We start from the raw sequence: 15,232 nt of genomic DNA, 5'->3' as shown, positions 1-15,232 counted from the left end.
CTGTCCTTATGCAGGCCACCCCAAAGTTTAGACTTTTGCAATCATGGTGGGAAAGTGGTCTGATATTTACATGTCAATTTTAAGTAAAAGTTGACAGGCTGTCATTTGATGTTTTAATGCAGAAGTACTCCCTCCCACCACACCGTGCCTTCCATTTTCACCAGCTCACTACATTGCTGCCCTATTTAACAAGTGCTGACCAGCGTAAGCTGATACACAATCACTGAGTCTTAAATCTTTTACATGGCATGGCATCAAACCGTGAGGAGCTGTCTGTTGTAATCATTTGATAGGGCTCTACTTCACCTATACTATAACTTGTAGGAAGCTCTGAAGAAACACTGTCACAATGAAAAGGGTGACTTCCTTGCAACTACCTAACTTAAAACAGTGTAAAAATCCTGAGTACACTGACCTCCTCCTCCAAATGAAAACTGTATGCCTGGAGATGTTTTCACAGGCTCTGTTTAACTCCTGAAATTCTAGAAAATGTTGCAAACAAAAAGACCAATAATCAGTGGCACTGATACTTATGTCCAGATTTAACTCTCTCCAGGTCTCACATATTATGGAGCTACAAGCATCTGCACAAGTTGTGCAAGGATTTGTAGACTCAGATTTGGAAAGTATATGAGGTGCATGTTGACCAGAAATCTCATATAGTACTATATAGCTTCATCCCAGGCAGATAGACCCTGACAATGCTAAGTATATCTTTCTGCTAAGAAAACCACCACCTAGCATTGGAAAACTGCCTCCCTCTGTTCAGTTGATGAGTGATGGCATATACTCAAACAAATATATCAAACCGAATGGTAGATAGCTCAAGTAAGGAATATTCTTTTCTTGTGAGATGGTCACTATACAGAGCAATAACTGCCTAGAGATTTTACAATATATACAACTATACTACCCATAAATAGGTCTCCTGATAGATATTAATCAAGCCAAAGGAACTTTATATAACTGCTCTGATAGGCTATACCATAATATATTGCATGACATATATCTCAGTCTCAACAGTGACAAGCTTAATGTTTATATTATTCAACTTCCTATCTTGCTGATTTCTAGTTAATATGCACACATGTTCTGATGCTCATTGCTATTAGTCAAATAGAAAGTTCATATAGTTAATATATGTACATAGATGTTTTACTTTATATATGTTGTTCTGAGTAATGTATATGAATATAATATTAGCATTTCTATTGTCATTTAAAGCTTTTCCCTAAGCCCCTGCTGAAAATGGGCTATGCTTGCCAAGTCGGACTTTCCCTGTAAACAAATTAAAATGACTAACTAAATTAATTAATTAACCAAGAATGATGCTAATATAAATTTTCATGATAATGTAAAATTGATGATTCATCTTTAGAGGGTAGGCAAAGATACCGGACTGTGTAGTTATACAGTACTTCTTTTCCAATATTAATTTTTCAAAGCAATATATATTTGATGGCGTGATTCTAGGAAAAGAACAATTCATCTTTTTATAATAAGTGTTTGTATTCAATATTCTTATAATAGAAGTAAGCGTCCAGCAAAATAAAAGAAAATCACATTTCCTGTGTACTCTGTAAAGAGACCTCTGTATACTCCTGAAATACGTGTATTTGTCATGTATTTTCAAAATCTAATTTCTGAGGTCCTTCTACTCATACTTGTCCAAAATTAAGTCAGTGGCCTCCATAAGATGACATGATTTTCTTGGCAAACTCAGAGAAATGGTCAGTGCAGTAGTTACGATGGAGTGTCTGTAAAAAAAATATGAAAAAAATATTTCCATACTTATAATGCAAAAATGGAGTATGATACTCTCATGTTGAGAAGACATACACAAGCTATGGGTATTAGTACAGATGTTATTTAATATGGGTGATAATATATTTGTCATGCAGTTATGGATATCAATCTTTTCAGATCTACATTACTATTCTAAAAGCTGTGTGACCTACATGCAAACAAAAGGTGCCATTTTACACACCAAATTAAGGCACACTGTTTTGCTACTAATACTTATCTAGCACACCTGGCTTTAAAATTAATGTTGCTTTTTTTAAATATTGAAAGAAATATTATTTGCACAATTTACACAGATTATACAATATCACATAATAGTGTGATATCCACTCTTGTACAACATTGGAAAGTTCTCATGCAGATATACAGTTCTCCAAAAAACAGCTTCAGGCTACCTTGCTTGCTTACAGAAACATAACCCTTTGTTTGACCATAACACTAGTAATTTTTGACCAATAAAATGCAATTTTTTCATAAATCTATGATATAAAAATTAGCATAATCAGTCAATCCTTTGACACAAACTCCATTGCACAGCTCAAAGACTAACAAGGAGCTTTCATATGCAACATTTTTTGACTTGCTTCATTTATTAGATATGCTTAGTGAACAAATGGTTTCCTGGCTTAGAAAACTTCAGAAAACAATTGAATGAATTGGCATACTGTTGGTCAGGACTGAATAAGTTAATCAAAAGATGGAACTGATTTTTTTTTTATTTTTTCATCAAAACAGAATAAGACACGTCTACTTTATCGGGTTCTCAAAACTTCTACTTCATAGAGACCAAATTATTTGCAGTAGTTGGATGACCCACTGCATTTTTTGTGACACTGCTATTAGACAATTACAAGGTTTTACTGTAGTATGTTTAGAGAAGCCCTTTCTATCTGTGTGGCTGCAATATGGTATTCATGCTGCAACTTTACAAAACTTTCAGTTATTAATTTGCATGTATTGACCAGCAAACCCAGATTAGGTTTTCATCTGTTTTCAGTAGAGGTTTGGGCAGAAAAGGTCTGCCTACATAGGTTACTAACAGTAGTAAATGTATTGTAAACAGATCATAAGTGTTTAACAAGACCATGCAAATTTAACTTTTAAACAGTTAATTAGCAATAAACATTTTATCAGAAGTGTACAATTTGTACACACCATTATATATTTGTTTATTTATTGATTTAGCCGTGAAAGCCCACTGCATACCAAAGTTCCTTTGCAGGGGTAAATCACAAGCTCTATCTATTTAAGTGTCTTTCTCAGAGTCACATACTAGGTAATGTAAATGCAGGATAAAGAAATCAAACCCTAAATCCAAGGAAACAGCTTACCAATAGCTTATTTTCCAAATCCTTTGCAGCAAGTGCAGTGATAAAAATATAATTTAATTGATTAGCATACTTTTACATTAGTTTGAGTGTAGGCAAAATGAGAACTTACGTAAAATAATATAATTTTAGTTAATCTATTTTATTTTATTTTTTATTTATTTTACATTTAATTGGAGCAATAGCACAGCTATATAATGATTTTTTTGTCTTTATAAATTTGTCTGATGAAGGCCTGTGTCTCAGCCGAAAGCGCTTACCATTAAAACTTTTGTACTGACAAGTTCGTTGTGGTCCACTGGATTGCTATTGTGCTGCTGGTTTATAATCTCGTAGTTTGTGTTCCTGTGTTTGATTACCAGGAAACTCTGACTGGACAAAAATCCTTTTTCAGCAGAGGCCCGGGGAGAAAAGCTCCACATTTAACACGTAGCAATGATTATAATTACACATATAAGGTTCACATACATATATATATATATATATATATATATATATATATATATATATATATATATATATGACTTGACAGTTGTGTTAAACATACAACACTGGATAAAATACGTTCATGTAAATATTGTTATTAATGGTATTGTTACATATAGTACAGGAAAAAATGAAAAGAAGAAACCTGTCAAGAAAATGAGTGGCTTATAGAATGGAAACCAAGTAGTATTAATAACAATTGGAGAGGGAATACTTTTCATGTATATATTACATTGACCGATAGCCTGTAGTAGGAGGGGATACAGAAAAATATAGATATTGAAACATAATTGCAACTTAAGGAGAATAGTTTTACTATTGCCCCTGAATACTCGCTTTGGATTGTAATAAGAATGGGTAGAAATATGTTGAAAGGTGAGCTGTGATCTGATTTATGTGAAGAACTAGTATTATATAGAGAAATTGTGTTTAGCGAAAATAGGACATTGCATTGGAATTATTTTTTTATTCAGGATTTGTACTAGAGCATAGCCATGTAATGGTTAAGTAAGATAAATTGCTAATAGATGTTATTTCTGCTGGTGAGCTATTCTAGATTTTAGCTGTGTAGCTCGAGAAAAGGGAGTTGCCTGATTTATTGTTTGCTTTGGTAACATTTAACAGAGATTTGCTACTCGAGTGAAGTACACTTTGTTAGTGTAAGGAGTTAATACTTTAAAGTGCTGGTGTTTTTTCAGGTTAGTGCAGAATCTTATGTGTCAAGCAGAGTTGGTGGTAAGTTGTTAGTTGAGGGAGTTCTTGCCAATTCAGTTGTTTAAGGGCAGTGCAATGATATGTCCTAGAGCTAGTATCAGTTGCAAATTTTTCAGTTTTGTTATAGCAGGTTTCTAATTTGTCTAAATCAGATTTCCTAAAGTTTGTGAGAACTGGCGATGCATAGAGAAGAGATGAGGTAAGATGTGTTCTAGCTATGGTGGTTTTGTGTTATTAATGAGATATTTTTTTTTTATTTGTATAAAGTGTACCTATTTTTTTGTAAACTTTCTTAATGATTTGGATCTTAAATTTCAAACTACTGTCGATTTAGACCCCTAAACGTTTTGTGTGTTATACGGGAGAAAAGATGGTGTCATTTAGTGATGAAACGCTAAGGGGGGAAGGGTAATATTTCTAGTGGGGTAGAAAAGCATAAGCTTGGTTTTGTTGGGGTTCAAAATAAGTTGAGAATTAGCCCATATTCTACTACAGTGAAAGATTGCTCAGTTATAGAGTGTAGATGGTGTACAGAAGAAGCTGCCCATATCAGTGTAGAATCATCGGCGTACCGTACAAGAGAAGCATTAATGGGTGATGTATGAGATTGTTAGTATATTGAGAAAATAGGAGCGGGCCACGGATAGAACCTTGCGGAACTTCTGAGGTGATGGGTAGCAGAGAAGAAAGGGTTTCTTCCAACTGAACTGCTTGCTGAGGCCATGCTAGACAGTCTTTGAACCAGGACAGAGTAGATTAGCTTAAGATGAGTTTGGTAAGTAAATTTAAGAGCTTGCTGTGAGACACCATATTAAAAGCCTTAGAGAGGTCAAGAAAAACAGCAGAGAAAAATTTGCAATTATTTCTGTGGTGGTTGACTATACCAGGGAAGGTCATAACAGCAGAGGTGGTGGTCTACCACAAAACAACTAACATTCAGATTACCGAGTAAAAACTCTGGATAAGTGACCATGTGTCCAGCACCACAAAAAAAATAAAAAACAAACTAAATTAAACCCACCTATGTGGGCGGGGGGGGTTCACCCTGCCACATCCCCCTACCAACTCCTAGATTACATTACAGTGGGGAAAGGGGACAACTTCACCACTGTAGCCAAGTGGTTCCTTTCCCAGGTTAACTTTCTGGTCATACGAGTGTTTGTTGTTTTGTGGTTTCGGCAAAGTTGTTTCAAGATTTACTAATTTGGGTAAGTGGGTTCTTGTTCTTTAGAAGTAGTCCCAGATATACACATATATATATATATATATATATATATAGTTGAGTTTTATATATATATATATATATATATATATATATATATATATATTTATAAAAAACCTTGTGCTGTCATTTAACTATTGTTAATTTCATTTTTTATTTACTACTGTATTGTTTTGTTTGTGTTTTACTACTGAAATGACTAGTTTTGTTTCTATTGTTTGCTATACCTGTATACTACTGTAGTTTTTTTTTTTTTTTTATTCTACTATCTGGAGCTTTTCTCCTCGGGTCTCCACTGAAAATGGGACAAAATCACAGTTGGACTAACCTGGTCAACAAATGTCAATAAATAAATAAATAAATTTTTTATATATATATATATATATATATATATATATATATATATATATATATATATATATATATATATATATATATATATATATATATATATATATATATATATGTGTATGTGTGTATATATATATATATATATATATATATATATATATATATATATACATATATATATATATATGTATATGGGAACCGTACTCTTTATCGAACGGCCTTTTTACCGAAAAAGCACTTTTGCGAACGTGTGCTTAAATAAGGATCAAAATGTGGAGAGATGACTGTTGTTGAGATTGTAGCACAGTGGAGATAAGGGAATATTCCCTTTTTCCCACTGTAGTGTGATCTTGGAGTGAGAATATTAAAGTAGGTGGGGTGTGGGGGGGGTGGTAAATGTGAGTACTGTGTTTTTTTTTTTTTAATATGTATTTTTTTTAGCATGCTTTCGATTAAAACACTTTCGCTAAAGTGTGTTCGGCCAATGTGGTTTCGGTTGTTTGAGCTTTTGCTCAGTAGTATGAGATCCATATCTATATATACACACACATATATATATTGACTATTGAGTGAAAGCTCGTTACACCATAACCAAAACAGGCGAGCACACTTTTGTGAAAGTGCATTTTCACCAAAAATGTACTTTCGCTAAAGTGAGCTCAAAAAAAAAAAAAACATGACCGAATGGCTGCTGCTGAGATTGCTGTACAGTGGGGATAAAGGAATATTATATTTTCCCCACTGTAGTGCGATATCGGAGTGAGAATATAAATTTGGGGGGCCTGCATAAATGTGTTTACTGGTTTTTTTTTATGTTATGTTTTGGGGTTTTTTTTGCAGACTTTCGTGAAAGTTCACTAAACTGTGCTCAACCGTTTCAGTTTTGTTGAAAAGTGTCATTGGTAATTAGTCCTAGATCTATATATATATATATATATATATATATATATATAGTATATATACACATGCATATATATCTCTCCTACCATCAGTCCATCAGTAGTGAAGAATATTTTATTAAAATATTTAAAATTAGATCAGTGAAAGGAGATATTCGGTATTCTTTCTCATGTCTTTCTACTGTCATCTGCATCCCATTGCCTTTATTTTTTATATTGATTTTTGTAATGCATTCTTTTTGAAGTGGTGAAATATGTTTGAGGAGTATTGTTTTCTTTTCTCTTGCCTAAGCTACACTTTGAGGTTACTGGAAAAGGTCAACATCCATTGAATTCAGATCCCCTTCCTCGCTTTACTGCGATGCTCCACCTTTGGCCAATATCTGGTTAGATAAGCTTTACCTCCACCAGACAGGTCTTATGTCTCTAAAGGACGACAACTGTCTTGGCTTTGATGGACCTGGAATACCTGAATATTGGGGACAATAATGCAAAAATAAGCAACTGTCACTGTGTGCCTGTCTATATAGCTGATGGAGAGTTGTTTCCTTCCCACAGAATGGAAAAAACATTGTTTGGGTTTTATGTAGTCAGTATGCCATGAGTTCAATGATGACACCCCTCTCAGAGACCCTCCCCACTACTATGGCAGCTGCTGCATCAAACAGCAATTCATGTCTAAATCATTGGTCATGGTGCACAAGTGTGTCCCCAGCACCCACCCATGCTTTCCCTGCAGAGAGATGCAAGCAGGCTAATAAGGTATCATTTGTCCTCTTCTATTATCCACTTCTTTGGTGTTCAGGCTAATTAAACCCATGCCATCTTGTTCATTGTTAGAGATTCATTTTTATGAATTGTTTTTTTTTTTTTATGTAGATATGTCTTTGAATGTAAGGAAATGATCAAAATATAGTATTGTTGGATCACATGTTGTCTAGTCATTTTATCATCCATGTGAATTGAAGAGAGGTGGTCTTGCCACAGCCTACACTAAGAGTGTCTACATGGGTTACATGTGAATTGCTGTGCATTCATTTGCAATTTCTTTCAACACTCTTTTGATGTTTCACTGTATAAGTAGTCACTGTGTATAAGAACTGTCTTTCTGTTATTAATTTACATTGGTATTGGAATATGTTCTGAAAGCTGGAGCTCACAGTAAGTATTTCATAGAATTATGAAGCATCAGTATTTGGGAGCCATATGCTGCAAATGCTCAGGCCAGCTGGATGCCACTAGAGGTAGGAGAAACCATATGTGCACACTGAGACCAGGAAAGGAATACAAATTGACTGCCTTTATGAGTGCCTTGCACAACTGTGATGCATGTTGAAATACAATTAAGGCTACTTTAGTTATCTGCAGGAATTAGCAAGCTATTGGTTAATACAAAATGCGCATTACCAGTGCGTTAGGACAATGGATTGACTTGATGGGAAAATTAGCCTTATCATCCAACAATTCTGTATTCACGAGAAAGATGAATTCCTAACTAAGCATAGATGGGGTAACATGGTACCTCGAACAGTAACTCCCCACTCAAGTCCAAGCTGCATAAGCAAATGAGGAGGCCTGGATCGTTATCCTTGTTTCTGAAATGTGAATATGGTACACACTTTAAAATTTTACATTGATGATGAATACCAATGTAGTACTGCAAAATATCAGAGGCATCCATGAAATACTAATTAGTATTCTGGTTCAGTAACAGCTTCACCTATATCTGGCACTGGTTTTGTAGATATTACATGGTGGAAAACCCAAATACTTGTATTACTAGTTCTGACATGCAGGTGTATCTTGTCTCATGCAACAGAGAAATTAGAGATGGGTGGGGTGCCAGCCAGGCAACTTATGAATGCAATATGCATTAAGATGTCATCTTCATGCACAGAAGACAGCTTTGGACCTCTTTTTAACAAGTTTATAGGACTTTTGTAGCCCCATTGCATGCCGTGTTTGAACTGTAAGGTTTGATTCATAATACAGCATACTTCAGAAAGTTCATGGGTGCAGTGTCATGGCTGACACAGGTGGACTGTCAGCTACACCCATATATCATAACTGGCACTGCAGATAATTTAAATGCCTGCAGCACCATTTCTGACGTTTTGAACCTGTGTATATATGTGTGTGTGTGTGTGTGTGTGTGTGTGTGTGTGTGTGTGTGTGTGTGTGTGTGTGTGTGTGTGTGTGTGTGTGTGTATACTCTTATAATCTAAATACAGTTATAGAAGTGGGAAGAGATCTGGTGGAATAAATAGGAGCTGAAATCACATAAACAAAAGGAGCAACACATTGGTATTAGCTAGCTCACTATCTAATAGAAGAATGTATAACAAATACATAGCTTCTCTTAGTTGTATCAAAGTACAATATTTAAAAAATTGAATGGTTGACATGTAAAACATGCATCGCTGAATGCTTAACTCATTATATCATGTGCAAAAGAAATCGACAGAACATTGAAAAAGGAAACATTTTCTTTTCCAGTGTGCTATCCATTACCCAAACACATTCAGCTCAAATTTATCTGTATAATGGTACTGTTATGGGAAGGGCTTTTTTAAAGTTCAAATGCATGTTCACTTCCCATCCTGCTGCACCTTAGTAATACATGCTGACTATACCCTAATACTGCCCCTGCTCCTAACCATAACATGCAGCTGAACTTAATAAAAGCCCTTTTCATAACATTATCACTAAGGAGGACAGATTGGGCACTCACTAAACACACACACACACACACACACACACACACACACACACATATATATATATATATATATATATATATATATATATATATATATATGTGTGTATATAAAATGTCTGTTCAGTAAATCGGACATTCAGACAAACAACCCTGCACTGTCAGCTGTCAACCAAAGCAACGTCGACATATACATGTGTGTGTGTGTGTGTGTGTGTGTGTGTGTGTGTGTGTGTGTGTGTGTGTGTGTGTGTGTGTGTGTGTGTGTGTGTGTGTGTGTGTGTGTGTGTGTGTGTGTGTGTGTGTTTTCCCTATTTAAATATAACTTTAATAACTCTGAATCCCTATTAGATATAGCAAATATAATTAAATAATGAAAAAAAAAATAGATTTAAGTAGGAATTTGACAGCAATTAAAAAATAAAATCACCTTTAATCCAATTGTCAAACATATACTTTATTTTTACAGTGCTGACATGCTGACAATTGATTTGCAGGTTTTATTACATATTTATAAACTCCATTATGTTTTCATTCACTATCATAAACCAAGTTATTGTGCCTTGCCATGTCCCCGTCATATTAAAATTACAGGGTGTTTATCAAATGTGTGTTAAGTTTTAAATGTGATTCAAGTAAAATGCACATTAGTGTATCTGAACAAGGGGCACTACACAAAAATGAGCATGTCTAATTTAATAACAGTATACAATGGAAATATAAGTGTTAATAAGTGAAAGTATTAATTTGTAAAAATAGGAAAGGCAGAAAGATGTTTTTCATTGAATTAAATGACTACAACTGGAACTATATAAAAATGTGATTCAGTGTAAACACTGATTGCCACATAATCATCACAAGTAAATCAGTTAATGTAGTTAAAAAGTGATGATAAGTTAATCCTATCCAAAGCATCTCAATGTTACTTAGAGAAATGACTAATATAGAGAAACCCATATATTATCAGAAACGCCATTCCTGCTTTAATAACACAGAAGTAGAACAAAGCTTAATATGAAAGGCCTGATTAGAATTAGAGATTACTACATCTGTATGGATTTAGTAGGTCAAAATACCACAAAAATAAATCAAAATGTCTGAAATAATCAGCAGCACAATTAGAAATTATTCTGTAATAAGTCATGAAATCCCAAGGGATATACAGGCAGTTGTCTGAAAGACATTTCAGTAGGAGGCTGCCCCCTGCTAATTAAAGATAACAGAGCAATCCATTAACAGTTAATTATTTAATCACTTTCATTATTTATTTTGCCCTAAAAAAGGCTTGTGTGTGTGTGTGTGTGTGTGTGTGTGTGTGTGTGTGTGTGTGTGTGTGTGTGTGTGTGTGTGTGTGTGGGTGTGTGTGTGTTGAGAGGGTGGGGCAGAACATGACATTGGACTTTCATCATGGCCTGAGTAAGCGACACTAAATAAACCTCTGAAGGGCCTACTTTATTGTACCATTCAGATAGGGAATCAGAATATTCACTGTTGTCCTTGCAAGTTCACGTAAGTATATTGCTTTGGTCCACTGAAAGAAACTGGTTAGAAAATGTATGACAAGTACTGAAGCAGGAACTTTAAATAGGCAGGTGAGCCTGCATCAGTGAAAAGGAAGTGCTCTGAATAAATTTTATACTGTAAAGATTCAGAGAGCTTAAAAATATGCTTTAGTTGGTTTTTCTGAAGTCTACCTGAATCAGAAAGTGTGCAACTTAGAAAAAATGACAGTATTAAGGTTTTTCTGTCTTCCACAGTAAGTCATTACAGCACAATATACATTCTTCTAGGAAAAAAAACATATTTTACAGCAATTTGCTAGTGTAATTTATTTTCGTACTCATTATATCATGGGGGTTGGGAGGGTGACCTAATGGTTAAGGTGTTTGCCTTGTAAACGCAACATACAGGGTTTGAATCTCACAGGGAAGAATTGGTTAAGCTTAAATGGCTTGCAAGGGCAGTTAGCCTAGCACTAACTTAGGAGTACATGACAGTAATAATTCTTATGAAATAAAGCTGGTCCCTCTCCCTGATTACTTTTGAAGCAGTAGTGTTTCGCAGAATCATGATTGTACTCCAGTAGGATTGTTAAGCTTCTTGTTTAGATGACATCAAGATTTATGGCCATAGTACTTCAGATGTTACTGTTCTATGCTTTGAATAAACTGACACAGAGACTGGAACATACTTAAAGCCACTTTATAGTGACTCCCAGAATGAGCATTTATATAGGGCTGTGTAAGATATTTTTACAGAGCTAAACATGCAAGGCACCTCATCACCCCCCACTCCCCATACACACACTTGTTAGCTTACACCCATTAAGTAAATACTTGAGTAAAATGTTATATCTATGGCCAAAGAAAAAAAGTTAATTGCACTCATTTGGGTATGTTAAAGGGTATAGAGCACTGATCCATGTCCAAAGCACCATCATAAATGTCCCTTTACCATATATTAGCTAGCTACAGAAATCCTTTTGTGGCCCACAAAAAGCACAAAACCTGTCTGCAAGAACTGGAATCAATCCCCTTTTCTTAGGTCATTTTAACAACTCAACTATAGACTGGGAAACCTAGACCACAACAAGTGTTCAGCCACAGATATTCCTGGACTTTGTAAATACAAAGACAATGGAACAATTAACTGAAGTACACAATAGGGGGACAGCATTCTACACCTTGTCCTTACCAATCCTTGCACCATCCCTTGCGTATCATCATCTCTTGTTAGGTCCTCTTCTAAAGCTGTTGCCTTCAAAATAAAATTGAAACCAGAGGCCCTCTCTGTTCAAGGCTCCTTTAGAATCTTCTCTAAGACAAATTATCTACTCCTAAATGACTCATTGGCAAGCTTCAAATTTAAACCTAACCCAGAAAATTTTGTTAAATACAAAGACGCATGCACAATCAAACTTTACCAGATTGTAAACAGCTGCTTAGACCCTCATCAAAATAAATGCAAGGCAAATCCCAGAAACAAATCCCCTGTTGGATCTAAAATATAAGGACACTATAATATAGAATGAAGAGAATTTTTGCCAAAAGTAAGAATAACACCCAAAATGCTAAAACCCTCATCATTAACAGTCACCGTGTGCTTAATCAAAGAAAAACATATCACTTAAGCTAAATAAAACCACAAGGCTTTTTAGCTATGTTCATAACTATAAGAATATAAATCAGAAATACATAAAGCTGACTGTTAAAAATATTACTTTCACAGAAGCTGAAAATATAACCAACCTACTGGCTGATAAATTTGCCTCAAATTTTACCCCCCTCTTCTATCCCATATGAAATACCTGAAATGGACACACCCCCAGCCACTGAACAAGACAGTCTTGAAAGCACTGTCTAAAGCAAAAATACTGCATCCATGGGTTCTGATATCTCTAAAGGCATATGGGATAGCATGAAGCATAATTTAAGCACAGCCTAACAACACTATTTTATCTTGGCTTCCATAGTGGTTTTGTACCAAGTGAGTGGTGGAGAAGTGCAACAACCATACCCCAAAACAAGGAAGGATCCTCCCCTTTTGATCTAGGCAATTGTAAGACCCATAAGTCTAAGTAGCCTCATACATAAAGTCATATAAAGGATATCATAGAATTAATGAATAAGGACATAGAGAGCCACCAAACACTAAACCCAACGCAGTTTGGATTCCTCAATCTGGCCATGCTTACTCAACCTGGTGAACTTTTGAAAACGTCAACAAAGGTATGGATGAATGCAAAACAGTACACACCACATACCTAGACCTAGATAGGCTTTTAACACAATCACTACTCTACCATATATTAGCTAGCTACAGAAATCCTTTTGTGGCCCACAAAAAGCACAACGCCTGTCTGCAAGAACTGGAATCAATTCCCTTTTCTTAGGTAATTTTAACAACTCAACTATAGACTGGGAAACCTAGACGACAACAAGTGTTCAGCCAAAGAGATTCCTGGTCTTTGTAAATACAAAGACAATGGAACAATTAACTGAAGTAGCCAGTAGGGGGACAGCATTCTACACTTTGTCCTTACCAATCCTTGCACCATCCCTTGCGTATCATCATCCCTTGTTAGGTCCTCTTCTAAAGCTGTTGCCTTCAAAATAAAATTGAATCCAGAGGCCCTCTCTGTTCAAGGCTCCTTTAGAATCTTCTCTAAGACAAACTATCTACTCCTAAATGACTCATTGGCAAGCTTCAAATCTAAACCAAACCCAGAAAATTCTGTTAAATACAAAGACGCAAGCACAATCAAATTGTACCAGATTGTAAACAGCTGCTTAGACCCTCATCAAAATAAATGCAAGGCAAATCCCAGAAACAAATCCCCTGTTGGATCTATAATATAAGGAAACTATAATATAGAATGAAGAGGATTTTTTCCAAAAGTAAGAATAACACCCAAAATGCTAAAACACTCATCATTAAGGGTCATTGTGTGCTTAATCAAAGCAAAACATATCACTTAAGCTAAAGAAAACCACAAGGCTTTTTAGCTATGTTCATAACTGTAAGAATATAAATCAGAAATACATTAAGCTACTGAGAGGCTCTAACTGACCAAGTCTGTAGATGACTTTAGCTGGGTGCAGATACTGAATTTACAAAAGACTTATCTATCCTGTAGGAAGGTCTATCCCAAACAAACAACTGGTGCCAGCATCAGCTAAATGCCTAAACAATCATTATTGTATTCTTTGGGAAGCTGCCATTGGGGAATTAGTAATACACCCATAAGAGTGAACCCAGTTGTTCAAGATCTGGGAATTTATGTAGAAAGTGGCTTAAAATTTGACCAACATATGCCCACTGTGTTGAGGAAATCCTTCAATTTCACACAGCTCAATAGCAAAGGGATTGCTTCCAGGTTCATAGATGTCATTGTCCCTGACTCCCCACAGTCCTCATGAGGCCAGTCATTGAGTATAATGCCATCTGTGGCATGTATCTATCCAGGCACTTGCAGAAGTTGGAATGTCCTCAGTGTCACCTTAGAAAAAAATACTAGTTTTAAATAAGTTGTACTAGATGAACCTCCTCAAAATCCTGTTACTATACTCTCTCTTTCTTTTACAGACTGCAAAGAGGTGATCTGTGTCAAGGATGCAAGCCATCTTCTGACCCACTACTGATAGATCTGCCACACATCAGAAAGACAAACAGCATCAGCATCACAAGTTCTATGGCTCTAATCCTGTTCTGCAACATCAAAAGAACAGTTTCACAGGTGCATCTCACAGAGGATACTATTGCTCTGGAGCAGACTCCTCATCTACGTAAAAAAAAGCTCATCTCTGTCCAGTTTCAAGTGCACTTGGATCTATGGATGGGCAATAGACAATTTACCCCCTGGGCTCCCCCTGTACTACTAATGGACAGTGACAGCTACTAAATGATTTAACCCATGATTAGAGACTTTCTAAATATCTATGGTATGATCCTAATTACTATCACTAAAGATGATTACAAATATAGTATTTGAATATCTAAATACTACTTAAAATAAGTAATTCCACCTGATCTGTTTCAACTGATTGATGAACTACATTGTCAAAACTCACATGGACGAGACCGCATGATCAACAATCCAGATCATTGATCAAGACAAACAGAAAAACAATCTTTTTGTAGGGGTAAGGGGGGCATGCCCTCTTGAAACCTCCACACTACATACAAATTATATAGACCATCTCCAAGACTGCAC

General features: G+C 35.5%; 1 long non-coding RNA gene across 1 annotated transcript in view; it reads right to left on the bottom strand.

Moving 5' to 3' along the window:
* Positions 1-1,378: 1,378 nt before the first annotated feature.
* The window catches only part of LOC122815821, a 574,366-nt gene continuing 560,512 nt past the window's right edge, over positions 1,379-15,232 (bottom strand). The window contains exon 3 of the long non-coding RNA XR_006367000.1: positions 1,379-1,757. This is a non-coding gene — a long non-coding RNA (uncharacterized LOC122815821). The remainder of the gene's footprint in view (positions 1,758-15,232) is intronic.

This window comes from Protopterus annectens, chromosome 11.part0, assembly GCF_019279795.1.
Source record: "Protopterus annectens isolate FY-2018-M chromosome 11.part0, PAN1.0, whole genome shotgun sequence".
In the NCBI taxonomy this organism is placed as follows: domain Eukaryota; kingdom Metazoa; phylum Chordata; order Ceratodontiformes; family Protopteridae; genus Protopterus; species Protopterus annectens.
This window is presented reverse-complemented; position numbering and strand designations above follow the sequence as displayed.